General features: G+C 40.0%; 1 protein-coding gene across 8 annotated transcripts in view; it reads right to left on the bottom strand.

Moving 5' to 3' along the window:
* The window catches only part of KMT2C (lysine methyltransferase 2C), a 190,601-nt gene that overhangs the window by 157,117 nt on the left and 5,629 nt on the right, over nt 1-27,855 (bottom strand). The window contains exon 1 of one of the 8 annotated variants that reach the window (XM_053982955.1): nt 15,578-15,858. The exons of the other annotated variants lie outside the window; for them this stretch is intronic. The gene's annotated coding sequence lies outside the window, so the exon portion shown is untranslated. Of the gene's footprint in view, nt 1-15,577; nt 15,859-27,855 lie in introns of those variants that run through there. 8 annotated transcript variants of the gene reach the window in all.

Below are 27,855 nucleotides of genomic sequence, written 5' to 3' on the forward strand. Positions count from 1 at the left end.
CCAGTCCTTAAACCAATTACTGCAGGCTTTATTCCATTGAATAATTCAAACAAATAGTTTTAATCAGAGTATAAAACACTGTTAAGCCCAGCACCTTTAAAGAAATCCATTTACATTACATCTTCATAGAAGATGATGGATAAAGGACCACATCATATGACCTAATACCTACATCAAAGGAAACCTGCAAAACTCACTAAGTGGATAAAAGGATGAAAAGGAAGGGAAAGAATAAAAAAAACCCACCAAACCTAAGAGTTCCTGCCTCTAAAGAACGCAACAAATATATTTATTTCTAAAACAAAAAGTATCCCTATCTGCCCAAAAGTCACGCCTTCCACACTGTCCTCATTTCAGTGGGAACCACTGGATTTCACTATCTCATAGAAGTGAACAGTATGTATTTCAATATACTTTGTGGCATAATAAAATAGTCTACTGAAATTACAAGATCTAAAAAACAATTACTTTATTGCTTCTTACAACTTTTTCACTGTAAAATTCAACTCCAAGGTAGTAATTGGCAGGGACAAAATTATGTAGCAATTAGGGCATGACAGCAAAAGCAAACAAGAACTGAAAATGGGTTCGACACTTCTGGTAACAAGCAGGTAATTATCACAGCAGCTTGAAAGGGGCATAATCAACCAAACTGACATCATCCCTCCCACATAATAAAATGTGAAATCCCTTTACGTGCAGTGTAGCTCTTACACACAGCTGGTAAATGCTGCTAGTCTACTCTCGATGTTTGTGTCTGCAGAGCAGCTGAAGTTACATTTGGGATGGTTCAAGAGTGGATAATTTTATTTATTTATTTAGGATGGTAATAGTTATTACATGTTTTCATCTGCTGTGGACTACAGATACTATCACTAGAAAACGCTATTTTATAAAATTACCCTCTCTTTTCTGAGTATAACTTTGTTTTCAAAGTTCCTAAAAAAGAGAAAAAAAATCTCTGCCTACCATTACATTTTCACCACCATCCACAAGATAAAACAGGTTTAATATTTTTAACACAGAAATAGAAAGTTGCTAGTTTTACATGTGCTTCATTCTTAACTACTGTATTTAGCCAGCAGCACTTTTTTCCCCACGATGCATTTGTTTAAACTCAGGTGTGACCCTTAACTGCTGTCTCAAAGCCGCACAGTGCCCTGGACATGCCTGTTGTTATCTCAACACAGTGTAATTGCAAAATAAACAGTAACGTATTCATCTTCATCATCTATTTGAAGTAATTAAAATATGATCTTAAAAACCCATTCATTTATCTGCCCTGCCCTTTCAGCACTATTTTACTGCGAGATTCTCACTCTCATCAGCGCCGTGTTTGGAAAACCCATCAGCCCCGGCTGACTCAATCAATGGTTGTTGTTTCGTCTCTTAGAGCAGGCTGGGGGAAACCTCCTTCTTCCCTGTTTTGTATATTCCTACCCCGTGTCCTTCTCCATTTTCTCTCTCTTTGTGCTGACAAATCCATTTACCTCCACACTGTCCCGTCAATACCATTAACTCGCTGCTCCCACCTTTTTCCAGCTCATTAACAGCAAGGCCGAACCCAACACTAATCCCTAAGTCTGCCTTTAACTATTTCCACACGGCTCCCACCTTTCCAATGGGTTTCACTCCTTGTTTCTTGGATACAAGCAATTTCAAACACGCTGGAATTGCAGCTCAATTTGTATTGATTTTTCATTACAAATTTCCACAAAACATTTACAGAATGCAAAATCATTTTGTAAACTGTGCTGCAAGTACCATAAGTAAAATGAATTATTAACCCTTATTTTCTTATCTTTAAAAGCTCAGTGCTAACACATCACAACATGAATTCTTTAGACAGCTGTTATGTTAAGCAATCTACTTTTTATCTTTTTTTTTGTTATATTCAGACTTCCCACACACACACACAAAATTCTCATGAAGGTAACACAAAGTTGGCTTCCTGGATCTCAGCTTCTCAAAAGTATTAGGGCAGTTTTGAGTATTCCTTGTAAAAATTAAATTTCATGAGTGTGTAGCCTCAACGTGGCATGCCTTGACTTGTGGAAGGTTTGATTTACTGACAAGTAAAGCAGACGTGGGCACAACAGGAGATATTTAATAACAATGACAATGTTACTGACATGATAAAGACGTTAATACTATACCAAACCTGTCTTTTTTCCTGCATATCTGAACCATTTTAAATCTCAAATTATTTCTACAGGTTAAAATTTTTCAAGATGTAGCATCATTAATTCTCTAAAACTATGGAGAATTTTATCACTATAAAGTGATAAAAGCAACAGTTTATATATTTAAATCTATACCATAGCAAAAGGAAATGTCAACCTCAAAGCTAAAAAGGATAAAGACTAAATAAAGACTCACAGAAATTCCAGGCCCCATTAGCTCCAGAACAAGCACATAAAAGTAATCTGATAAAGGGACAAATACTGGTTTTCTTCTTTGCATCTGGATCCTACAGTAAAGGTAACATGCTTGGTTCAGGGTCCCTAAGGGAAACTTTCCTCATCTAAACAGCTGGAAATAATGTTTTGTTGGAAAAAGTACAGTATTTTGAAGTAGAGATCCTTCCAATGAAAGCTCTGAGAAGATGCCAGGAAAATGAAGTTAATAGTAACACAAAAAAAAAATTCACTTTCTCTATATACAGACACACCCTACCACCTTTTTTTCTTACAGCCAATTCTACATCCCAATCTGCAGATACGTTGAGGGTTTCTTTCTTCCAAAAACAAGATCAGAAGTTGAGATTTAGCTTCCATTGGAAAACAAAAATAAACGTGGGCTTGAGTCTCATTAGACACACCCCACATTAGCACACCCCAACACTTAATTTCTTGCAGAATATAACTAAGTTAGTAATGCACAGCATTAGAACTTCAGCTTAAAAAACAAAACAAAACAAAACAACACTGACCAAGTGTTCTACCATGAAACAGAATCCCTTAGCAATGCCACTGAACTCATGGCTAAGCTTAATACAAAATATCCCCAAATAAAAACTTCATTAGCTAAATACATTTCTGTTCTTCCTCTTCCAAGTCAAATGCAAGCCTGTTTAAATGCTTAGCCTTGGATGTGCACATTAAAATAAAAATATGTAACTGAGAGCCTGACTCAAAACCATCACACCTGCATGTGCAGGGCTGAGTAATTAACCTGTGTAGTTCATCAAGGACTGTCTGAAAGCCCTTTGGTTTTTATGCATTCTGTTATGCATCAGCATAATCCAGAGCATTTGGATGAAAAGCCTATATCATTCTAAACTTTTATGAAACCCTACAAATTCTTATGACTTCTTTATGAATTCTTCTGAAGAACTGTGTTCTTTCAAGCTTCCTTGGCCATAAATTTTATATTCGGGTTCACTCACAGAAATCATGAAAATTAAAACTGCTGTACTTACTAGCTAATAAATATACCATCACTACAACAAACCATGAAAGAATCCATCAATGGATTTGATTTTTAAAATTAGTGACAGCACATCTTAGAAAACATACTGCTGAAGAATGAATGGCAGGGTGAAAAAAATCTCTGAAAAACGTCATCCGCCCCTAAACAGCTCGGATAAAATGTGCTACCTTATTGCAGCAGCTGCAAAATTCCATCTCTGCTGCCTTCTACACACTTGGAAGACTACAGGAACCAGGTTTCACATCATCAGGAAAATCATGGTATAAATACAATGGTGGTCTGACACGTAACTCACCAACACCTCAGTAAGAAAGGTTTTCCTTTTATCAAGGAGCTGCTCTGAGCGAGTGCAGCAACTACTGATGTTCTTAACCCACGTAAGAAAAAAATTCTAACTTCGTAAGAAACTCATTTCAAAGAGACGTAACAAAAACTACCAAGGCCAACCATTTATTCAACGTGACAAATGTATCAAAAGAAAACATGCATAAAATAAATGTGACTCAGATAAGCAGTTACTATCAGTTTACTACAGGTACCTTGTTTGAATAAAGCAAAATGAGTTAACAGTATTCTCCCACAATCAGATTTTTAATACTTGCATTAAATCAAAGGAAAACAGTAAACTCCTATTATACACTTTTAAAAACAAATTTATAATAGAGGTATGTCTGAAGCTGTATCATAGAAAAAAAAATAATAGCCAACGAAGTATTTAGAATTTTCCATCCTATTATTCAGGAAGATCTAAGAATACCAAAATATTTTTAAAACAATAATAGAAAGTAAAGCCACATTAGAAAACCTCCCCCTAAAGCTCGCAGTTACTGCAGCACTTCTTAAGGCAGAGTTTCATGACAAAAATACTCATTTTGTGCAGCAGAGACACACAAAAGGATTCTTCGGGATGCCAAACACTTTCAGAACTCTCCAGTGATGACTCATCCTGTTATGTATACAAAGCTTTCATTAAAAAAAAAAAAAAAAAAGTCAGTTGGCATCATTACAGATCCTCAGTTAGCGATCTTCAACTTACTGTTAGTTCTTGTACAAAGTATTCTAAACACTGCAATGAAGTATTCTGCTATGCTAATTTTGGGGAGGAAAACGTGCAGCTTAACTTGAATGGCCTTTCTTACACGGAGTTTCTACTCCAGCTCACAAACGGCTCCAAGATGGCCTCAAACAGAGTTTTTAGCTACACAGAAATTCTTTGTTGCTCCACAGTAGTTCCTTGCCAGTCGTGCTGATCAACTATTTTGCCAAAACCAGAAAAATAAGTCTTTCAAAATGAGTCTTGATGACTGGAACAAAAAGAACCACTTCTTAAAGGGGAAAGAAAAAAAAAAAAAAAGGCAGGAGGGGAAGGGTCGTTTAACTGCTCCTAAAAACTTTGAAAGCATTCCTTCTGGATCTCTCCTTAGAAGTGCTGTTTTAATCCCCACCACCCCAAATTAATTGATTAATTTAGATAATCTGTTGTTCTGCAACAAAACCACATAGATGCAAATAATTGTGATGAACTGTGCTGCTATACTAACAAGTATTTTTTAATAAGACAGCCTTCTTTTTTATTATATATACAACTTCTCTGAAACGTGGCATTGGTTTTTTTAATTGGCTGTTGTTTGCTTTACTTATACACGCGAATGTTTGCAAGATGTACTGAAACCAGAAGCCTCCCACAGCACTACACACAGCACAGCGAGCCTGCATCTCGCTCCAAGTCTTTCCAGGCTTTTCCAAGTCAAGGGGGTCCTTTTCATTCCAGCTCATCTCCTACCTGCAGGCAGCCACCTCCAAACCCAGGTAGGGAGGAGCTTGAGCTCAAACAAGCTTTGACCCCCTCAAACTCATCTCCAGATTCACTCCACAGAGGCAGCGAGTCTGCAGTTCGCAGCCCTCCCACAACATCGTCTGGCCCAACTCAAACAAACAAGCCAGACAGAAATAATTTCCTTTATGTTCAATCCCTCCAGTCACTCACTTCTCTAATAATTCAGTTCCTAGTGTTGATCCTTTTCTAAATATGGCCACATAAGCATAAGTAGCGAGCCTCAGTGCCAGCTATGCAATTTCTCTTTCCCACTGGGGACAAGTTTTCCAGCATCTCAGATGTTTTCAGAACAGACGCCTCCCCCACCACTGCCACATATACATTTTATTTTATTTCTTATGAACGCCTCTTACCCACAGCAGTTACAAGTGCCAAATCATCTGATTTCACAGAGTGTCAAAAGAAAAGCCAGATCTAAGAACTTTTATAGCATTTTCTATCCCTTCTTCCTCTGCAACATGTTGATTTGGAAATAATACTCTTCATTTGCTCAAATTCCAGTGGCTACAAGAAGACTGCTGTCCCTCTCCAGTCATTTACACTGATCACAGGACTTAATCAACTACACCATGTTTCTGTAAGTTTAAGCTGTCCATGGGTACTGTCAAGGCTGTATGTGATCAAAGATACAAACTAAATTTGTGGATTCGTGCTATGAGTCTCTAGCTTTAAGCATACTGATTTCCATGTTTCACAAAAAATAAACCTAAGGAACAGCCCATTTTTCACTGCTTCTAGACGAGCCATGAAGGCTTGTGTTAGAAAGCGTAACAAAATCCTTTTTATTTTTTAATTCAGTTGCAAGTTTTTGTTATTCTCTCATTACTTATGTACTACCACAGGTGGTCATGGCAAATTACCAACATAATTTATGCCGGTTCTTTAACTGCAAGGCTAGCTTACTAATTAAATACCAGAAAAAAAACCCTAAACAAACAAAAAAAAACACCCCGCACCCCAGTCTTCAGCAGTTAAAAAGCAGAGGTACAGGAAAGCAGGAGACACCCCCAGACAATAACAGAAGCTTCGTATTTGTCTTTAGCAGATTATGTTTAAATGAAAGCAGACACCATTTTCATTTCCTTGCATTTAATCAGCAGTGGATGGAAGAGGGCAGAGGAATAGGGAAAGCCTCTTCAGCAGAGGTTTGGACAGGGCTGGGGTCTGGGGGCTGAACAAGGAGCCTCACAAAAAACAGGAGGCATTTCCAAGCACACAGCACAAACATAATGGAGGGTCCAGCACGGGCTTGGCTCCACTGAACGAACAAAAGGGGATACTTTAATCATATTTTAATGAGGCTTTGCACGTGACCTGGTCCATTAGATGCTGAAATGCTACTGCAGTTACTCTACAGCCACCTTGGCATTTGGTGGCTAATGCTCCAACTGGCCTCTACAGTACCCTTGAGGAAGGAAAAATAAATAAAGCTGCTGCAGCAGCTTTGGTTGATAACAGCATCAATACACTGGGGGTTTAAAAGATCTGTAGATCCACAGACATCAGCATCATCAAGTGTGAAACCTTAACTCACTAACAACCAGTACTATCAGGAGACATATTACACAGAATAATTAAGTTAATTTATATTATATAAAAAACAGGTTCATTATCCAAATACAATTATTTAACTAATAGAATGAATCAAAACCTAAGCTATGCAATAGACATTTAACATCAGAAAACAAGATACCATGGTACCTGTAAGGCTGCAAAAGTGAAAAAAATCCCTAAGAATCACAGCAAAACTTGCTAACACTCCAGAAATCCTGCTTTTGGAGTCTATTTGTCTCTTATTGCCTTCAAAAGGCAGTCCTGTTACACGCATACTATTTTTTTTCAGTTTAAATAAAATTTCCCTGATGTGCCCTAACGCTGTCAACCACATCTTTGGAAAGCACATAGTCTGGTATTCCCACACATACATTTTCATGTATCCTGACAATTACAACCACAATTCACATTGAAAAGGTGATCACAAAATCAGAATTTACTGTCTCTTCCAACACTTACTACACAGCACTGATGCTAGTAGGTAGAAGGATCAACAAACTCCCAAGTGAAAGCCTGCTGTTCTCACACTCTGCAGCTGAACTGTGGAACTCCATGCCCATCACACTGCAAGTTTGTGTGACTGAGAAGAGGCTGGACACATTCAAAAGAGAATTTTATGCTCAACAGATCTGACACAGCAATACTATCCTTGACTCCAAAAATCCCACAATTCTTTCCCAATCTTCTGCAATTAGAGGCTTGGGGAAGTATCATTACAAAATTACTTTTGTCTTACTTTCCTATTAACCACTGCAGGAAACATGGTGATGGGACATCAACATCTCTGACCTGACCCAGCACAGATGCTGTTGTGAAATAAGTAATTTCTCCAAATTATTTTACAAATAGACTCTGAACCAAGAAAGCTCATCATACTGTCCAGATCATTGTCACATCTAAAGATTCATCTTTAGCAACACTGAACTTTATTTCCAGCCTTGTATTCAATATCCTGTACTCTGAAAACTGAACCTGTGACTGTGCAGCTTTTAGTGGCTTATAGAAGTTTCATTCCTCCAAAAGACTGGTTCCTGATTTCTGATGTCCAGATACTCCCATGTGGACTTCCAGAGTCAGTTCTGCATGGGGGGAAGCAAAGAAAATGCCCAAGCATCCTGTAGACCTTCCCCTCCAGGATCTTGGCCATACTGTACTGAAAAAGTTATATATCTTATCCTTTACTCAGGGATCTACCACAGCACGTGAGGCAAGCTTCACATCCTACATTCATGCTTTTTGACAAGATGTTTTCACAGTCAAAGAACACCTATTTTTCTTGTATTTAAGCAACATGAAGCTCTTCTGGCAGATCAATGGATCTAAGTCGCCAAATTTCTTGCACAACATCAGAAATAAGTTAAGGCCCCTCTGTCCTGAAATACAATTACCTGACATTTTGCTGCTATCTTCTAATCTGAAATAATACCCAATTGATACCTTTATATAGGGAATTTGTAATTTTTTGCTTCTTCTTGTCATTTAAAGACTACCAAGAGAGATTCATGCAAGGTTTTTCTGCCCCACCTTGGATAAAATCCTGACTTTGAGCACTCAGGCTCATCTTTTTGATGGAACTTGACAAGCATCTTTAAATACCACGATCAAAGAGCCAAGGAAGGAGTTTTATGAAAAACAGTTGATGTTCATTGAGTGTTGGCAAGTTCATCTTCATTCCTAAAAGTTGCTTAATTTCACCCATCTACTTTCCATAAGGATGTGGTCAATGTTCATGAGGAAACCTAGTAAAAGACCAAGTGTATTATGCAGAATCCCACGACCTGGATGGTTCTGAACTGGAGTGTGTGTACTGAGCTGGCACGGAGCTCTGTCAGTAAATTTCACTTTTGCTGCTCAGGTAGAATCAGGGTGTAGAATGATCTGCAGAAAGTTTAGTTCTGATGAGTTTAGCAGGCTTAGGAGGCTGTTTGAAGGACTGGAGAGGAGATTACAGGAGAGATTATTTCAAGATGTATCGTCCTTCAATACAAGCTGTAACCACTGAAAGGATTCTGCAAATTGAATTCCCTAAAATGCAACTACCTCCCCCTGCAATCCTTGCTTCTCTTAAGAGACATGACCCCACCACCACTAATTTTCTGCCCCTAACTATACCATCTGCTAGATTTCTCAGAAGTAATTCCATGTTCAGAAGATGTTACAGAATAGTCAGAAAAAATTGCCATTATGAACTACAGAAGAGACCACAACCATCACTGGCTTTTCCATTACAAGGAAGGCCTGGCAAGACAGCCTTCCCTAGAAAAAGTCTACTACTCTTCACCTACAAATGTATGTCTTACTTACCAAGAAAGCCAACTAAGTAGCTCTCCTTTACCTGCCCCCTGGTCTGAAACTTCTGGCACAGGAGACTGGGAGAAGTGCAAGGACAAGATGTGGAGTACTACATGCAAAATTATTCAGCCTTATATCACTCTGATAAACTGATAAATATCAGTTTTTCAGATGCTGATTGTGCTTGATGAAATCAAGTAGCTGACAGTAGGCTGGGTCTCAGAGGCATGAAATACATATCTAGCTCAGGAAGAAATAAGCCTAGTTCTTTCTGAGTGACCCCAAAGTGCCCCTTCTTTTTTCCCTTGCACACAACAGGACTGTGATTCTTGCCAGCCTCTGCAAAGCAGTGGGAGTAAAACATGAATTAATTGGCCAGTAAAAGAATAATAGAGAAATCAAGAACAAGTTTATGCGATTTATAATTGCTGTGATTTCAGCTTAGCAATGTTTCACAGAATCTAAGTTGACAGAAAATTATTCTCACATTTTCTTGATATCTGAAGAATGAAAAACTATTCCACAATGGCTGGTTTATTTTTCTCTGAAGCATCCTCTTCCCCACAGTTTTTGATCATGCAAAGCAGTGTTGGTTGGCTCTATTCAAAACAGTGTGTGCAGAACAGTCCAGGCTATCGAATTCTTACTTGTACTGATGAATGTTTACTCTCATGACTATTTTATTTCAACGGAAAACTTTCTATTGACTTGACTTGTCTTTGAAATAGAATTGTGTACCTTAGAGAATACCCCATCATGCTGATTAATAATTAAATGAATCCATACAGTACTTATTCACTGACAGTTCTTTATTTGGAGGTCCAGAGGCATCAATAATGAAAACTCCTCTGTAGTACTGGCAAAGCTGTCAGCAGCAGATGTTGAAGATTAGGCAGCCATGAGGAAAGAAATAAATATAATATAGGATGGTTTAGATATCAACTGTATGTAGGTCTGTCAATGATCAGGGGAACTACCTCTCCCTAACCTTTACATCTCAGTTTTCACCAGAGAAAACAGCAGCCAACTATCTTCATCAACATGGGTGAATGCAGATATCAGAACTGGCCAGAGCAATCCCTGGCTACACAGCACAGCCCAGAAACTCTGACTTTCTGGTAACAAACTAAACTGGAGTCAACAGATTTCAAAATATCCCCAAGGGAAGCAATAGAATGGCCTGAAATAGAAGCTGTTCCAGGATTCTAAAACTTTCTATGGAAAAGTGACACAACCATCTCAGCTACTAAACCACAGCCATCAAGATAGGGTCAATATCTACATGCATTTCTGAAAAATGGAAGAAAATAATTAACTTACTAACTCCTCATAGCTAAACATTTTTCATCTTTCTAGGCGGATTTTACTATCTGAGGACAAATATACCAGAAGAAAAAAAGAGATGTATCTTAAGTATTTTACATCTTGTTGACTAATAAATACCTGAACAAAATCTATACAGCAGACTGCTCTCCCCAGCCCAGTTTCAAGAATTTTTCAATGCAGGATTGTACCGTGATCCAAACAAATTACCTCAGGAATCTTCCAGATTTCCTCACCATCACTCTCTTCTTCCGAGAACTAAACTTCAAGTTGTAATAGTTGTTATTTCTGGAGCTGCATAAAATGTCTTCACATGGCTCCCTAGACTGTTTATTTTTCTTAATTTAAAAATCTTAGCTTCTTTTAACAAGGTGAAAACAAAGATGACAAGGAAACAGAAAGGAAAGGCCAACTAAATACACATAAGCACTGCTTACAGACAAGCTACCTCACCAAGGTGGATTAAAGTGAAAGAGAAAGACTGAAGTCCATGCCCCTCAACATCCATCTCCCATCTGTCTTCCAGCTTATATTCCTGTTGCTCTGGGTTCCTCTTTCCTGAGCACTGCAGACCCACGATGCTTCCAAAAGCCCTCCACCTTGTTTCTGTACCCCTTCCTACGTGCAATCAGCCTTCTATGAAAATACTACAAAGCCAAAGTGAAACGTTTCCAATGAGAACAGTGTCTCAAAGGTTAATAGTAGTACTTACTGCTCAATCCTAACCTCCATTTTATGGCAGCCCTGAACATACACTTAGTCACAGTTGTGGCACAATGACTTCTGCCACAACTGTGACTAAACCTTCTGTACATAAGGCAAGGCTGACATGGCAGTGACAACACCTAGCACACCTATTATTTGACCCAGATCAAGGACCTTTGAAAAGGTGAGAAAATATTCTAGGTTCATTCATTCCCTCATCACTGTCCTTGACCACTGCTGGTGTCTTCTTGCATGCTAAATACATTCTCAGTAGTGCCACAAAACCATGCTGACAAAATTGCCCCACTCAAGCCTAAGGGCAAGGTGACTAAAATAAAGCTCCGACCTTATTCCTTCTCTTTGCTCCAGATACACCATCCTTGCATAGTCCCATCCAACCCATCCCTTCCCCCTGCCCCATCCTCTTTGTTCCACTAAATATATGACATCCTTTCACCTTGTTCCTCCTGCTTCAAAAAATTGTATTAAACTCAGTACCCTCACAAGTCACTCGATTCAAAGGTGGCAGATTTCTGCAGAACTGTAAGCCTAAATAAGAATTCTGTTTGAGGTTTTCTGAATTCTGGAAAACATACAGCTCCCTTTTTTCTTGGTCTAACTCCACCTCAAACAGATCCCACACCGAATGATTATTCCCAGAACTGCCCTTTTCAGAGTTTGTCCCATTTTTCTCTATGGCACCTGGTATTACATGCTAACAGGGACTGCAAACTGGTTAATTATAAACTATATATGAACTATATAAACCTGGCAGTAATAACCTGCTCTCACATGCACTTCTTCCTGAACTGAGTCTTCCAAAAGCAACCTACCATCTCTTTTTATACTATCGGGGCATTTGGGGCCTAGGAATTAAAAGTAAGGAAAAAAAATTAGAGAAAAAGAAAGATCCAGAGTAAAAACAACATGGAAGTGTGTGTGGTTGGAAGGAACACATAGAGCTCCATCTAAAACAAAGAATTCATTCCTGAAACTGAATTATACCCAAGAACTGCAAGTCCTGGCTAAACAAACAAATAAATACACAAGCAGACTCTTCTTTTCTTCCATGCCTTTATCTTTTCTAATTAAGAAACATTACACAAGTATTCACCTTTTAATGCTTGGAAATCAGGATGAAGACATTGGACAAAGAGGCCAACGTGAAATCTTTTATTTTCTAGCTGTATTACAAAAGCACCATCAGCACAAGCCACACTTACTGTGTAACATTTCAGCACTGAGTACAAACAAGAGGGAGACTTCCCTGAAGAGGCAGACAGAAACACAGAGTGCTATGACTAACTTCCAACAGATCTTATGGAGGAGCCAAATATCCTCCAAATGCATTATATCATCCATGCTTGTGCCTGGCTTTGGACCTCAACACTGAGATGAAAAAAAAAAAAATCTAATGAGGAAGGCCACAAATAATTATGCTCCATTTTTTTAATCAAAGATATTTCCAAAGGACAAAGCTTCACTGTGATGTTTCACCACTCAACTCCATCTGAGATGTCAGGGAAAAAATCTGTCAGGACCACTAAAAGACACATCTGTTTGCTGAATACATTCCACATGAGATTACCCAACACAAAGACGTGAACACTGTCAAACAGAAGGCGCTCACCTATTCCCAAAGCCACGTGACAGCTCCTCTGCCACGCTTTCCCTAGCGAATTTCCATGACATTTCCTGGTTCACCTCGGCCGTCCCAGGGAGCACCACTGCGGCACGGCAAATGCCGTGAATCGCAAGGAGACATCTGATATCTGTGATATCACACGCTGGGATCCTGCCAGAGAACCACAACATGCCAAAAGGATTTCGCAGAGGAAAGACAGAATTATAAAAGACTAGCTGAAGGCCCACTGTCAAACTGGATCTCAGTACTTCTTCAAACACCCTACGTCCCAGGGCTTCCAGGAGCTTTAGTAATTACTAAAATTGGAACTGCCCAAACAAAACAAAAGAGTGTCTTTCAGCTTTTTTAGAGTATGCTTTTGACAACACTCCAGAGCCAGTCTCCCATCCTCTTGGGCTGTGTGTTTTATACTAAATGGCATATATCAAGTACATACTCCTCCATACTAAGAGTTTTCTATCCACACTTTCAGAACAGGAAACCAGAATTGCAAAGCCGTAAGAATTGACAGCAGTGATATGAAAAGAACACTTTAACCATTATTTTTAAATAGCTGAATAAATTAAAAACAGTAAGTCTGGAAATACACGTAAAGCACATACTGAATGGTCCTTTTAGCCTGAAACAAAAGGAGGAACAAATACATGGCTGCTTTTAATTTCTGCTCAGCCATTTACCCTTAAGAGATCATTTTCAGGCAAGTCCAATGAACGGTCACATTAAGAAACTGTACATGATGCAACTACTTTCTACTGGTATATTATGTAAATGACAGTAATATCACCCCGTGTCCTCCCCTCCAAAAAAATAAAAGCTTCCAAAGAACATTTTGCCAAAACTCTGCAGGACTTTCTGCTTGAGAGAGAATAATACAGGAAAAAAAAAAAAAAAGGAAAAAAAAAAGGCAAGGAGAAAAAAATATAAAGTGAATGCAGAGTCTGACAAAATAATTATACAAAATTAAATACTATTCCTACCAAAAAAAAAAGTATTTTGACTGAAAAGCATCTATATTTAATGCTGGCAGAGTATTAGGTATTACTTTGCATAGAACAGACAAAACAAAAAAAGAGTCATAAAACAGTTTATAAAGATGACCTGTAAGTGAGGCAAGGAACTAAAAACTACAGATATTGAACTCCAAATATATTCTCAAAAGAAAGGCCATTTACAACAAAGCAGTAAAAGATGCATAACCAAACCTTTTAAAAACAAATGTACAGTAGTCATCAGTGAAGTTACTCAATGGCACTTAGATGCAGCTGATCACACAGCACTGAGAAAAAAGTCTATCTTATCTCCTGCTTCTCTCTTACAAGTAGATGGTTAAAATATTTCCACTCAGCAGTCTGGAAGCTGCAGTTATTTTCTGTAGCAAGTGTATTTTATTGTGCAGGAGCATCAAACACCACACACAAACCATCACCACGATGTACACACAGCACAAAGACCCCTGCACGTAACCTCCAGCTTAGGAGCTGTGTGTACTTCAATACCCAGCATTGTACAGAGTCACTGAGAATCTTTAAATGTCTGCCCAGTTGTTTCAGTTTTGCTACAGGAGTACGAACCCACTACTGCTTGCTTTCTTCACGTGAAAAAGCCCCAAACCATTTTCATACTGATCTTCAGTTCTTTCAACAGCTCTACGCCAAATAACACTATTCTAAGAAAAAAAAAATGAAGTTAAACAAAAATCTAAACTAACTCAGGAACGTTTTTCAATTATGTAAGAATCCAGTTAGTGTTAACTAATGATTTACTGGTGAGTGTGCAGTGTTTAGTATCCAGAATTAGGCACAAGACCGAAGGAGTTTTTCAGGAAAATACAAAACACTACACAAATTAACTGGATCGTATTTTGAAAGCATAGGTTGTTATGTTGGGTGGGTTTTTTCAATCAGCCTGCTACGAAGTAAGGCCACTGGAAAAAGGGGTAGCCAGCCTCTCATACTGCCCGAATAAAAAAAGAAACAAGACTTTTTTCCTTTACAGTTGTACCAAGTTTGTTAAAGCCAGCCAGTTACATAACACTTACTTTGACTTATGACCTATTTGCTCACATGAAAATCATCATATATGATGGTCTGACCATCCATTATGCGCTAGAAACATAGTTTATTTTTTCAAGTGTTTTTATTTTTCACTCTTAGTTTAGAACTACAGTTTAAAACAGTGGGAGGATCACCTAAAATTAACACTATAAAGGTATGCTTTGAAAGCGTGCAAAATTAAAATGGCACATTCTTCAAAAATAGCGTGCACGGAATACTTCAAAATATTAAAGAAAAATTAACCCTATCTCCATTTTCCATCTCTCCAGTATTTACATCAGGAAGTGACAAAAAATATAAAAGGAAAAATAAATAGTTGTGCTATAGGTATCCATAAAAAGTCCTGTTTTTTAAAGGATATCTGCGGGCACACGTGTGTAGGTGTACCCAGGGCAGCGCTGACCGGATGCCCGGCTGCGCCCGGGTCAGAGCGAGCGGGGCTTTTGTGGTTCTTTCTCCCACCCACCACCCTCCTTTTCCTTATTTTTATTTTGTAAACGGCCGCGGATTATCCAGCGAGCGTGTAACTTGAACCTGTACACCCACGTCTGGACGCGGGTCCGGGTTTTTTTTTGACCAAACGGCGTCGAATCCGCCGTGCCGAGTGCCAGCGGCGCCCAGTCCCCACGCCAAGTTTGCCACCCGGTCCCGGCGGGTCCCCCGTCCCCGGGGAGCCCCTTCCCGCTGTCACCGCCTGCCCTCGATACAAAGAAGTTCAGCGCCAGCCGTACTCACCCCCGGCGAACTGGCCCTGCGCGACATCGCCCAGCGCCGCGGAACCGCTCGCAAATCCCCTCTGGAAAATGGAGGGGCTGGCACCGGTGCGATCCGGAGGAAAGAGAAGTTATTTACATGCCAGGGCCCGAGCCCAGCGCGGAGCGGAGTCGGCGATGCTCAGCACTGCCCGCGGTCTGCCATGTTCGTGCCGCTCGCTCGGCGCTCCCCCGGCCGCTGCCCCGGGGCCTCGGGCGGCTCTACAGGGCCCCCCCCATGGCGGCGCCGCCGGGGAGCGATGCGCCACAGCCCCGATCGCCGCGGAACTTCGGCTCCGGGATCCTCCCCGAACCAGGCTGGGGCCGCCGGCGGAGGAGGGCGGAGGGGGAGGGGAGCGGGGGGAAGGGGAGGGGAAAGGGAAAAAAAAAAAAAAAAAAAAAAAAAAAAAGAGAGAGAGAGAAGGGAGAGGGAAAAAAAAAAAAAAAAAAAAGAAAAAAAAAAAAAAAAAGGAGCCGAGGGAGAGAAAGTAGATCCGACGCAGCCGGGCGCCGCCAATGTGCGGACCGGAGCGCTGCGGCAGGAGCGGGGCCGCCCGCGCTCGGGAGGCGGAGCGGCGGCGGCCGGAGGCGCAGCGCCCCCGCCGGAGGCTCCCCCGGGCCGGCCCCCGCCCCGCGCCCCCGCAGGGGCCCGCACGTCCCGGCGGCGAGCCCGGCGGCCAACCCGGGAACCGAGCGCGGGAGCGCCCGGCCGCTCCCCCGGCCCTGTCCGGGAGCACCCTCCGAGCGCGGCGGGCGGCAGCGCTCCCGCTCCCTTCCCCCCACGCCCGCACTTTTCCATTTAACAAAGCGGCGCAACCAAAAGTTACGTTTCCATAGACGCCAGCCGCTTTCCTGGCGGCCCCTCCTCGGCTGCTGGGGCTGCTTTGGGAAAACCAGGGTTTCACGCGTGAAAGACTAACGTGGGACTCCGGGGATCGCTTTTTTTTTTTTTTTTTTTTCTCCTTTTTCCAGAGAATCACAGGACCCTTTGGGTTGGAGATCAACTACTTCAAGCCCCGGCCAAGGCAGGGTCACCTGGAGCAGGTGACACAGGAACGCGCCCAGGTGGGTTTGGAATGTCTCCAGCGAGGGGAGACTCCATGACTGCCCTGGGCAGCCTCTTCCAGTCCTCTGCCACTCTCAACGTAAAGAAATTCTTCCTTATGTTGAGGTGAAATTTCTTGGTGTTTATTTTTGTGGTTTGAGTTAGTGTTTTGTGTTGTAGTTTTCTTTTTTTTTCTCTCCCCCTCTCATGCCCCCCCCGCCCCCCAACGTTTTCCAGGCTGCTCTACACTTCTCCAAAAAAAACTGGACTGGACAAGCTAAGAAAGCAAAGCTTGACAAATGTCCATCTACAAATGGCTCTTTCCTAATCCTCCAAATGCTCCCTGCCAATTTTATTCTCCTACAGACACAAAAACAAATCAAGAAAACATTACGCAAGTGTCACTTCACTTGCATTGATAGATACTTGCAAACCAATGGGTACTGCCAATTTGAGCAGTAACGCAACTACCTTTGTTCAACTTCCCTTCATGCAAAAACCCCAAAGCAGCTGTTGTGTAATGCTTTGCTTCTGTCAATCTCAAGTTTTCTTAAAATTTGTTTAAGTATCAGACATCTGCAAGACACAGGTTGACACATTGACAACAATAATCTGACTTGTCTGCCAAACAAAGTAAGACAAGCATCACCTCTATTTTCTCACTCATCTCAATATTTTCTTCTTATCAAAATCTCCTCTGTCACACTAAGCTGCAGCTGGACATAGTTAATCTGTTGTGGACAAGCAAGTAAGTTCAGTATTGCCTTATGAGTACTGGTTAGAGAAATTCTCAATAAATGCACCTAGGAACTCAAAGATATCATTTCACCTCTAAGACTGAACAAAACAAACCCAAATTCCCACACTGATTCACAGAACGGGATCTACCCAGGTAGAGGAAGTGGACCAATGCTCCCTCTCCTTCCATTTTCAACTGGAACATGTTCTAGGTGCCCAGCCTACAGGAAAGTTTTTATCAAACCCATTCTACAAAGATGAAGATAAAATTTTAAAAAGAAAGCACTCACATGAAAAAAATCTCCAGATGTTTACTCTGAAACAAGTAACTATTGTATAAGAACCATTGTGCCATGTTAGTACAGGTACGGACACATAAATATATTTGGCTACAAGGTACTATCAAGCTCTGGCTTATCAGCACATCTCTGTAACCACATGTATTAGCACACTCAGTCTGCTGCAATGAGAAGGTTAAATATGTTATTCTAAACCTTAGCTGAGATGGTGAATGTCAGGGGTTTATTTTGCAGTGAGGGTTGGTTGCCTTGGTCCAACCAACAAGTGGTGAATTGCAAAGCCCCTACTGAGACATTAATCACTTTGCCTATTCCCTTTCACACTCACAGTCCTTCAGGTTCAGCCAGGACAAGCCCCTGTTGGGCATCCATCTCTGCTGAGTTTAAACACTTTCCTAACCAATAATTCTCAGATCAAATAAAGCAAGCTCCTCTTCAACCAAAGAAGATATCAAACAGCAGAGAGAAGCTGTGTATTTTCCAAACTGTATTAAATAAAAGGAGTGTTTAGGGTCAGTAAGCAAGGCTGGACTACCAAGTTTCCTGTGTGTCATCTATCCCAGAACTGCCTGTTTTCATGGTACCATTCCAGGTGATACCCCTGCAGCATGACTGACCCTCTGTCAATGCACATGGTTGTCTGTGCTGCTGTACCTTAAACCTGCAGATGTTACACTGTTAAAAACTTCAGGTTCTAACTTAGAAGGTAATGGGTCACCTGACAAGTTTAAGTATGCTAGCACAAACAAGCTGTAATTTAGTAATGGCTGGTTAAAATAATAATAATAAATGACTCTTAGTATTTTTCCCTGCTGTTCATGTGACCCAAGATCCAAGCTAACAGGTATGAAGCCATATTAGCTGACCTTGTTCTTCTCCTTCTTTGGGGATGTATTTTCTCTCACATCAAAGGGTGAGATTTAGTTATTTTTCTGTAAGAGCACATTAATTGCCATAAAAATCTTAGGAAGGAAAAAGGATAATTTTACTACAGCACAGTCAGATGTGGTCCAACACCAGTCATGTTGACTGATTACTACTTCTCCACACAAACTGCCCATAAATTGCATTCAGTAGTATTATATGTTCAAGAGCAGTTCCAATGGAAGCTGATCCCACCCCATACCTTTCTTCCCAGACCAAACCTGCTACAGGGCAACCCAGCAAGAAGCAGCAGGGCTGGACACTGAGAAAAGGCAAAGCAATTGTGTCTGCAGCAGCTCCCTGCCCTGATTCACACATCTCCACAAACGTGTGTCACCATAATGGCAAGGCAGGAAGTGTTTATGCCAATGCTTCTGCCAAGAAAATGTACATGGGAAAAATGGGACCAGTCGTCTCTCCTCAGACTTTTTTTTTTTTTTTTAATAAGCAACAGAAGTGATAGATTTAATGATTAAGATAAAAACTTATGTCTATACATATGGTGGACTGTTTTCTTCCAAGCTCAAATTGATTAACTCAAGGATGCCACACTTGAGTTAAGACACACTGAGCAAAGCATCCCTATGTTTGTGATAGGCCCTATTTACATTCCTAACTTTGAGAGAATGTTTCTTCACAGCAACCATAAGAAATTCAGAAATAAAACAAGTCACCAATTCCAATATACTCCCATCAAAATTTCAGATGGAACACATAGAGAAATAAAAGACATGGGCTTCTCAACAGAAGTATTGGTTACTCTGAGTCATACATCTGGATCTGTTACTTCATTGATTTTAAAATGTAAAGACAGATATATTAAGAAGCTCAAAAATGTGTTTGTCTTTCTCAAACATTTTCCTCAACTCCTGCAGACCTGCTATTTCCAAAATATTCAATGGGTTTCTAAAAATATTACAGTTGTAACAACTTGAGATTAAGGCTAAGTACTGAGCTACAAAAGGACAACAGCAGAAAAGGAAATGCAAATATTTCTCCTTAGCCTGGCAACTCTACTGAAATGTAAAGGCATTTTACCTTCTAGCATCCCTTTATGCTTCCATGCTACATAGCAACTCAAACCACCCTCTTCTGTGAATAATTTCTCTGTAAATTCCAATTTCCATGCCAAAGGATTAAACAGAAGAAGACTGACTCCTTTTTTTACTACATTTGAAGGGGTTTGGAAGTTCTTTGTTTCTAACCTGTACTACAACATTCTCTAGAGATAGACTCCACTTCCAAAAGTAAAAAATAAAATAAAAGAAGGTCCCAAACAGTTTATTTCATCACCCCTGCTTTCTCTTCTTGTGAGCATGAACCAGATCATATCTAGACCCAAAGACAGGTTGGCAGCATGTCACACAGCCAAGAAACATGTTTTGTGTATTAACTGCATACCCACATTAACATACTGTGATAAATTCGATTTAAAGCCATTACATCTAAGATGCCATATCTAGCAAGCTTGCTTTTAGAACCAGAATTTGAATAGCAATGTAAGTCAGATAATTGAAATAGCTTTCTATAAAGAAAGCATCACATTCTGTCTCTTCTCATGGTTTTGACTGGCAAGGTTTGGCAAATATAACTTCCAACCCCCCTGCCATGGGCAGGGACACCTTCCACTAGACCAGGTTGCCCCAAGTCCCATCCAGAGTGGCCAGGAACACTTCCAGGGATGGGGTAACCACAGCTTGTCTGGTTAAACTGTTCCAGTGCCTCACCACCCTCACAGCAAAGAATTTGTTCCTAACATCTAATCTAAACCTGCTCTCTGACAGTTTGAAGCCATTCCCCCTTGTCCTGTCACTAGAGTTCCTGATGAAAATTTTCTTTATCACAAAAAAAAGAAAGAGATGAGCAAATAAGTACAGAGAGGTCTAAAAAGCAATATAGATTAAAAACCACAAGTTCAAAAGAAGATACAATATGAGAAGAGGCAGACAACAGAAATACCTGAACACTCCCAGGCCATCAGAAAATGACTCATTGCTAGTGACATGCATTGTTAGCTGCTAGCACAGGCAGGACAAAACTGTTTTCAACAGTGCATGATGGAAATCCAATGAGAATATAAATTCTGACACATTTGCTTTAACATAATCAAAATAGTCCTACCCTTTTCTAGCAGATAAACTTTTAAATGTACTTTGTAAAAAGAAAATCTGGAATGCCAGGTGACACCATTTCTGAAAAAAACAATCCCAACGTGTAAGGAAGTAATAATTTATTTAGTATATGTGGAATCACACAGATTAATAGATAAAGCAAGTATCAGATGACAAAGGAAATAAGAAACACAGACAATGAAACAAAGAGATTGAGTAAACTATTTTCTTTCCATAAGCAATACAGGAAAACATCATCTATGTAATAAAAGTTATTACACATCATTCACTGTGTAAAAGCAATGGGTACCACAGAAATAATGGACATCACCATCAGCAGGGATGCTCATGGACTAGGATCACACTCAGGTTGAAAAAGATCTCAAAGGTCAGCCAGTCCAACTTCCTCCTCAAAGCAGGTCAGAGTCAGTCCCCAAAATGGTTTAAAAATATTTTGAAGTTCAGTTTGTTGTTTACATAGCTGTGTAATTACACACAGTGCTGAAATCCAATTGGGGGACCCTATTTGAAATAACTTATTCCAAGTACAGACAACAGAGATCAGGGCATAAAGGTGAAGCTCAGACAACCTAACTCACACCTAAACACCTTTGTTTAGTATTTCCTATTAGATTGCCCCTACCCAGACCCCAGTCTATCTGAATTGCATTTCAGAGATAACTACTTCATTCTTCTGACTAAGCATAAGGACCTCTGCAGAATTTAAAAACACCTCCTCCTTTCATTAGTAAGGTCCTTTAGAACAGTAAAATAATTATTTTTTTCAAGTTTTGAAAGAAAACAATTCAGACAGGAACAAGACCATCACAATGCTCCTAAAAAAGAAACCTAGGTGGCATGACTACAGGAGCTAGAATGCAGCCCCTGCCCTGTCCCCAAGGCCCTTTACTAATAGCTGTTATGGAATATGCTCCCACACCACATGACGTGGTCACATCCATGCAGATATAAATTCCCCAGCTTCAGTTCAGGCTACACACTAGGGGACAAAAAGGAAAAAAAAAATTAAAAAGAGAGGAAAAACCTCCAGAAATATTTAACAACTTAACTGAACAACATTTATAGTCTTTAGATAAAACCCAGCTAACAAATGTCTATCACAATACTCTTCCAAATTCTAGCCACACAAGGAAAACAGTGCATCTGAGAAGATATGGAATAGCTGAGAGACCAAGCTTCAACTCAAGTTTAAACATGTCCAAGACAACTATGACTTCACTTTTTCTAAGTGTGAGCATGTTAACAAAGAATAGGCAAGAAACTCTCATTGGTCTAAAAAAGCCTTTAAAATAACATGGCCAAGTTAACAATGTAAAAACTGGTTATTTTTTTCGTATCGAGACAGTCCAAAGCAAGTAAAATTAAAAGAGACACATGAATTTAAAAAAAAATAAGCTAAAAATATTCTTAAACAAATATTTATTTACATTATCAGTAATTTAAAACCCCCACTGACAGCATCTGGTTAACAAGCCTTGAGATCAAGATTTTCTGCTTGTCCATAAAGTAGGTTCACAACCAACAGTACTTTCTCTGTTCAGCTCTACCAATGTATCCTTGTCTGAGAAGACCACATAGAGAGCACATGAAATGTGAGTTTACCAAGCTTTTATATTTATTCTTTACCAACTAATACATTTGAAATGAATGTATTTCCAAGCCGTTCACAGCGTAGCACAAGACAAAGAATACTCTCCCTTTCCATTAAAGAAAGAGACAATAGCATAGCCAGACATGAGCCAGTCCTTAGTGCTACATGAAAGAGATCAGAGATTATTTCTTTAAATAATTTTGCTTACAGATCATTTATTTCTTGAGTTAGCCTCCCATTTCTGGGCCCAGTTCCCTCCTAAAGGGTTTCTGGAAGACACAGGCAGAAATATTAATTAGAATTCCTGCTGAATATGTTTTGCACTTTCCTTTGTATAAATCTCTACCACCAGGATGTCTGATGCAAGGTTAATTACTCAAAACACGAACCAGGAAACATTGTGTAGCACTGAAAGCCAGCATTTCCCAGAGCCTCATGGCTTGTACATCCCATCTCCTCTGCTCCCTCTAGAGCAATTCTGCAGTGAGCTGTTCCTCCTAAACTCACATCCCTATGGGTTAGAGAACATTAACTGTGGCACACTGTTTGCCCAGGAGGCTGGAAGTGAAACTGATGAGAATTCTATCAGTTTGATTGAATTCCTCCTTGAAAGAACGCCAACAACAAAACAAATCCTGTTATGGTTATACCAGTACGTTGAACGAAGTTGGTGGTGCTGGCCTTGAGGCTGACAAGCACCGGACAGCTTCCATCCACACTATCCAATTCCCAGACTCCCACACAAAGCAGCCCCACACAAACTATGCTGGGAACAGCGTGGGGACCACACGAAACCTTGGGCCAGCCTTGAGAACTGTTTTGGCAGAGTGGTCAGAACTGGATGAGCAACCACTGGAACCGTGTGACAGTGGAGACAAGACTGGGGACAACAGTGTCCAGCAACTCCAAACATTCCCTGCTGGGTTTCTCACAAGAAGCTGAGTGCTTCGTGTGCCAGAACACTATTGCTGGCTACAGCCATGCCCCTCATCCATACAAAACACTAGCATAGCCACAAATTAGCCCCTCTTAGAAATGGAAAAATTTAAGGAAATTGAAATGATCAGTTCTTTTTATTTCCAAATTTCCAAGCTTTTCTTCACAATGAAAAGCATCTGGCCCATTTCTAAGTTCTAGTCTCATCAGATCAGTGGGCCACGGTAAGAAAAAAAAAATAGTCACTTGCTTTTATTACAAGGGAAAAAAACAGAGAAGGAAAAAAGCTGGAGGTGAAACAAACACATAAGCAAAAAAGAATGGGAACTAGGGAAAAAAGGAACTGGGAAGGCTGGGAGAGAAAAATCTGAGGAAGCTGCTCAGTCTTTGGAATCAGCTAGCAGAAGTTTTCAGAGCACGTATCTCAGAGGGTAAGACGAGGCCTTCATCATCCATACGTCTAATAGAAAACCAAAATATCAGAACAAACAGCCCAACATGTTTGTGAAAACGCTGAGGACAACTGTTTCACAAAGTTGAGGGTGCCAGAAGAGCAGTTACTTCACACTTCACTCTATTAGGGCAGGCTCCATTTTAAACATCTCAATGTGTACAGTGATTTGGCTGGAAGTGGTAACGAGAAGCACTCGCTGTGCCAAGGAAGGGGGAAAGTGAGAGCAGTAGAGAGGGAGAGCAAGTTTTTATCTTCAATTAACTGAAAGAAGAAAAGCAAATTTCAACAAACTCTTTGAACTTGTTGCTAGAATCTCTTGAGACTACAATTTAAAGGAGGACTGGCAGTTATTGTACTGGAATGTGCACAATGGCAAAGTATTCCAAAGCAGGGGAGAGATAGGAAATGTATATGAACAATACAGGCTACATAAAAGCAGCCTGTAATAAGGGTCTGAAACTAGAAAGAATCATATTAGGAATGGAAACAAGGGCATTTTAATGAATATAAAGGAACAGCATAAACTGTCAGGGATAAAAATCAGAAGAGATAAAAGCACAGCATGCAGTATTACCACTGTGCAGTATAAAAGGCAAACAAAGTTTCAGAAATATTTTAGAAGCAAGAAGTAAAACACAAAAGTCTGTACAAATAGTGTTTAGAAAGAACAAATGGATAACAAAACAGACTCAAATGCCATTTTCTGTATTTTAGCCTTCAAAAAACAGATTTATTGTAGCTAATACTAGAAACTGATTTTGTTGCTAGACTAAATAATCAGAGAAATTCAAGTCAGCAGGACTGGAAGAATTTCACACAATGCGTAAGAAACAGAGAGAAGTAATCTCTAAACCATGAGCAATCATCTTCCCTAATACAGTCCTGGTAAAAATGCCCTAAGAGAGGCTGGCAGCAATGAGCTATGGCACCCAGAGGGTTTTTATTTGCAAATTCTTTTCAATCCATGTGGATGAACATTGCAAGAAAGTCCCTTCCTCCAGGACCTGCATGAGGACATTGACACACACAGGAGAGTTACATACAAGACATGGCAGAGGCGGGGGCTACAAATATTTTTGTTGACAAGATCTTAACAAAAATCATTCTGATAAATTGAGAAGTGGCTCATATTAACCAAGAGAAATTTAATAAAGACTAGAAATCTTTTGAAGGATAAATCAGTTAAATCAGTATTATGTTGCTAAAGAGGTTAAGCTTGTTCAGTGCAGAACAACAGAGACAATCACCTGAAAAAGTTTTGTGTAAAAACTGTTCTCCATTTCAGCTGTGGAGTCTTAGCTGTGAGTAATACAAGACAAAACTGGCTTAATCAGCAGTAAAGAATATTTATTTTATACTACACAAAATTAATTACTGAAACCAATTGCCTAGAGATAGAGGGGAACTGCATTCACTAAATACTTCAAAAACAAATCAGAGAACCATTTGTCAGAAATGGAACACATACACAACACACAGAAGGATGAGCAATATCACCCTGAAGTCTTTTTTGGCCATACAGTTCCATTTATCTCTGCTGATACAGGAAAACTAAATATTCCTTTTATTTAAAATAATTTAATTGTGCTTTTGAACTTCACACTTCAGGAAAAAGAGCCCTGAATAATTCACACTCTGGGTTTACGAAATGGCTTACTAATAAATCTCCCAAATTTTAAGACAGAATTACTCCTCTCTTTATCAGTAACAATATGGAGCCATCCTGTCCTGTTCTCTTGAGCCCTAAGAACACTGCAGACAGTCTTCACTGCCAGACAGACAGCAGGGTAAGACACCATTATTGGAACATCCAGGTTCCATGAACACTGGGATGTTCCAGAGGTCATTCTGGATTAGCTACAGCTTCCAGACTCACATCACAAAGAGCCATCTCAGATGTCAGCAAATGTTCAGTGGCAGAGACTGCACATTTGGACCACATATTCACTACCAAAATCCCCTTTATCTTACTGTGCCACACAAGTGACTCAACTGCACATGCTCCAAGGAATATAAATATATAACAGGCAAAGTAAAAAACTGGTAATTTTTTGTAAAGTTGATTTTTTTTTTCCTGAGAGCCTCATTAAAACAAGTTTTGGCAAGACTTTATTTTCAGCAATAACACAGTAGAAGAAAAAAAGTCCTCTTTTTCCCTCCCCCTACCCAATGCCAAAAGTCTGGGTGGAAACATCCTAGTTTGATAGTGCTTCCACCAGTTTCTTCAAGGAAAGTAATTAGAATGTTGATAAATACAGCACTGAAAATTAGTAATTAGAAATTTATATTGGAATGGCTGGCAGTTGGATTGGGTGCACATGTGATTTAGTAAAAATACCTCCCAAAAAAAAATGTGAAAGGCAAAAATATTCTGAAAGAAGCAAGATCTTATTTGATTTTATTATAATGCCTATATATTGATATATTTTTAGGAAGGAGCTTCCAGTATACCAGAAATTATTGTTAACATAAAATATTTTACTTACATTGTTTTTTGAGGGTGCCTTAAATACTCAGTTTAAGAACGATTCCCAGGATCAAAGTGGGAACTGAAATTCTTCATTTAATCAATGCCAATGTCTGAGGCAAGGAAGAGGAGAACAACTCCTCTATCCATATGCTGTGAAGAACCCTCTCAACATCACCGTTTCTTTTTGAACAACCAATGAACCAGCCTGTAAAAACCTCCATCTCCTGCATTTACTCCTGTATTGGAAAGCTGGAAGGAGTCAGCCTGAAAACCAAAACCCCCCAAATTTCAGAGAGCCAAGGCTGTACCTTTGCCGAGAGCGCTGCAGGCTGGCGGTGCTGCCAAGAGCCGCAGCTCTGCCTCCCTCCAGCAGCCTGGCCCTTGCTCTGGCCTCCTCCTCCTCCCTCGTGCTATCACAAACACGTTTCTTTGCCAGGTTAGTCCTACCCCAGCTCAGTTTCCCAGCCCAGCTCACCACAAGTGCCTGGGTCAGCACAGGGGAGAGAACAAACAGTTGGCAGCAGAGGGAGGGCAGCGCTGCTGCTCCTTTTCGTTGCCAGAACCAGCTTGAGATTTATGGTGATTGGGGAAAATAACCACCTGATGCACACTCACAGCCTATGTTTCTTTAAGTAATAAATATTCCATGTTTTAAGGGTTTTCCTATTTTATCTTACTTGCTTTCAAAAGCACCAGTGCTGTTAGAAGAACTTACTCAGCGTAGTTCTTGAAACAAGTGCCCAAAGTTATTTTGAATGACAGAGGAATGGCATGATCAGCACTGTCTGGTGCCATCCTTCCAGTAGGGGGGGGGGGGGGAAAAGAAAAAAAAAAACAGAACAAAAAATGCAGAATTCAGTACAGGTTAGGAAAAGTACAAGTTACAAGCAAAAAAGTAGTAAAATCTTGTTCCTCTGTATTTATCCAAACTAGATGAACCATGCAGATTGTATGAACTGGTGATCAAATATATTAAACATAGGAGAAAAGCTTTCAATATTTCCTGGAATTGTCAGTCACCTAATTATTTAGCAATTAATAACATTTTAGTGTACCTGTGACAGCATTTCTTGAAAAGTTAATTTCACAGCATTAATGTATAACAACACTGTGTAAGGGAGTGATCATTAGTGGTGGATAAGGAAATTCTGTTTTCCCCGGTAATACATAACCCTGCTACCCCTTCAGTATTGCTGTGGTACAAGGAGTTAAAAACAACTCCAGCCTGAGAAAGGCAGAGTTCACCTATTCTCAGCAAGCCAACTGCCTTGGAAAACCATCTCTGAGCTGAAATGATGACGAAGAATAGAAATGTCCATTTCCAATTACTTATCTTATGAAAGAACAATGACAAGAAGTTAGTAGGAGTTAACATACTAAGAAAAAAAAATCCACAAGCAAAGCCAAGAAAATGGAACTGTTTTTATTGTTTTAAGCTGGGAAAAGTCTCCAGTGTCACTGCACACAGGATGAAGAGATGTCTGGTGTGTAGATGGCTCAGAGTAGCAACCAAGAGACTGGGCAAGACATTCCTTGTGACCAGTATGTTGAGATTTCAAACAGCCATCACACTTGATCTGTCTGACAGCTCTTGGAAGTCCTCTCATGACAAGTGCTACAGAAGTTCAATGGATCATTAAATACAAACACAGAGAAACTAACAACTGAAATG

This window comes from Vidua macroura, chromosome 1, assembly GCF_024509145.1.
Source record: "Vidua macroura isolate BioBank_ID:100142 chromosome 1, ASM2450914v1, whole genome shotgun sequence".
Lineage (NCBI taxonomy): Eukaryota > Metazoa > Chordata > Aves > Passeriformes > Viduidae > Vidua > Vidua macroura.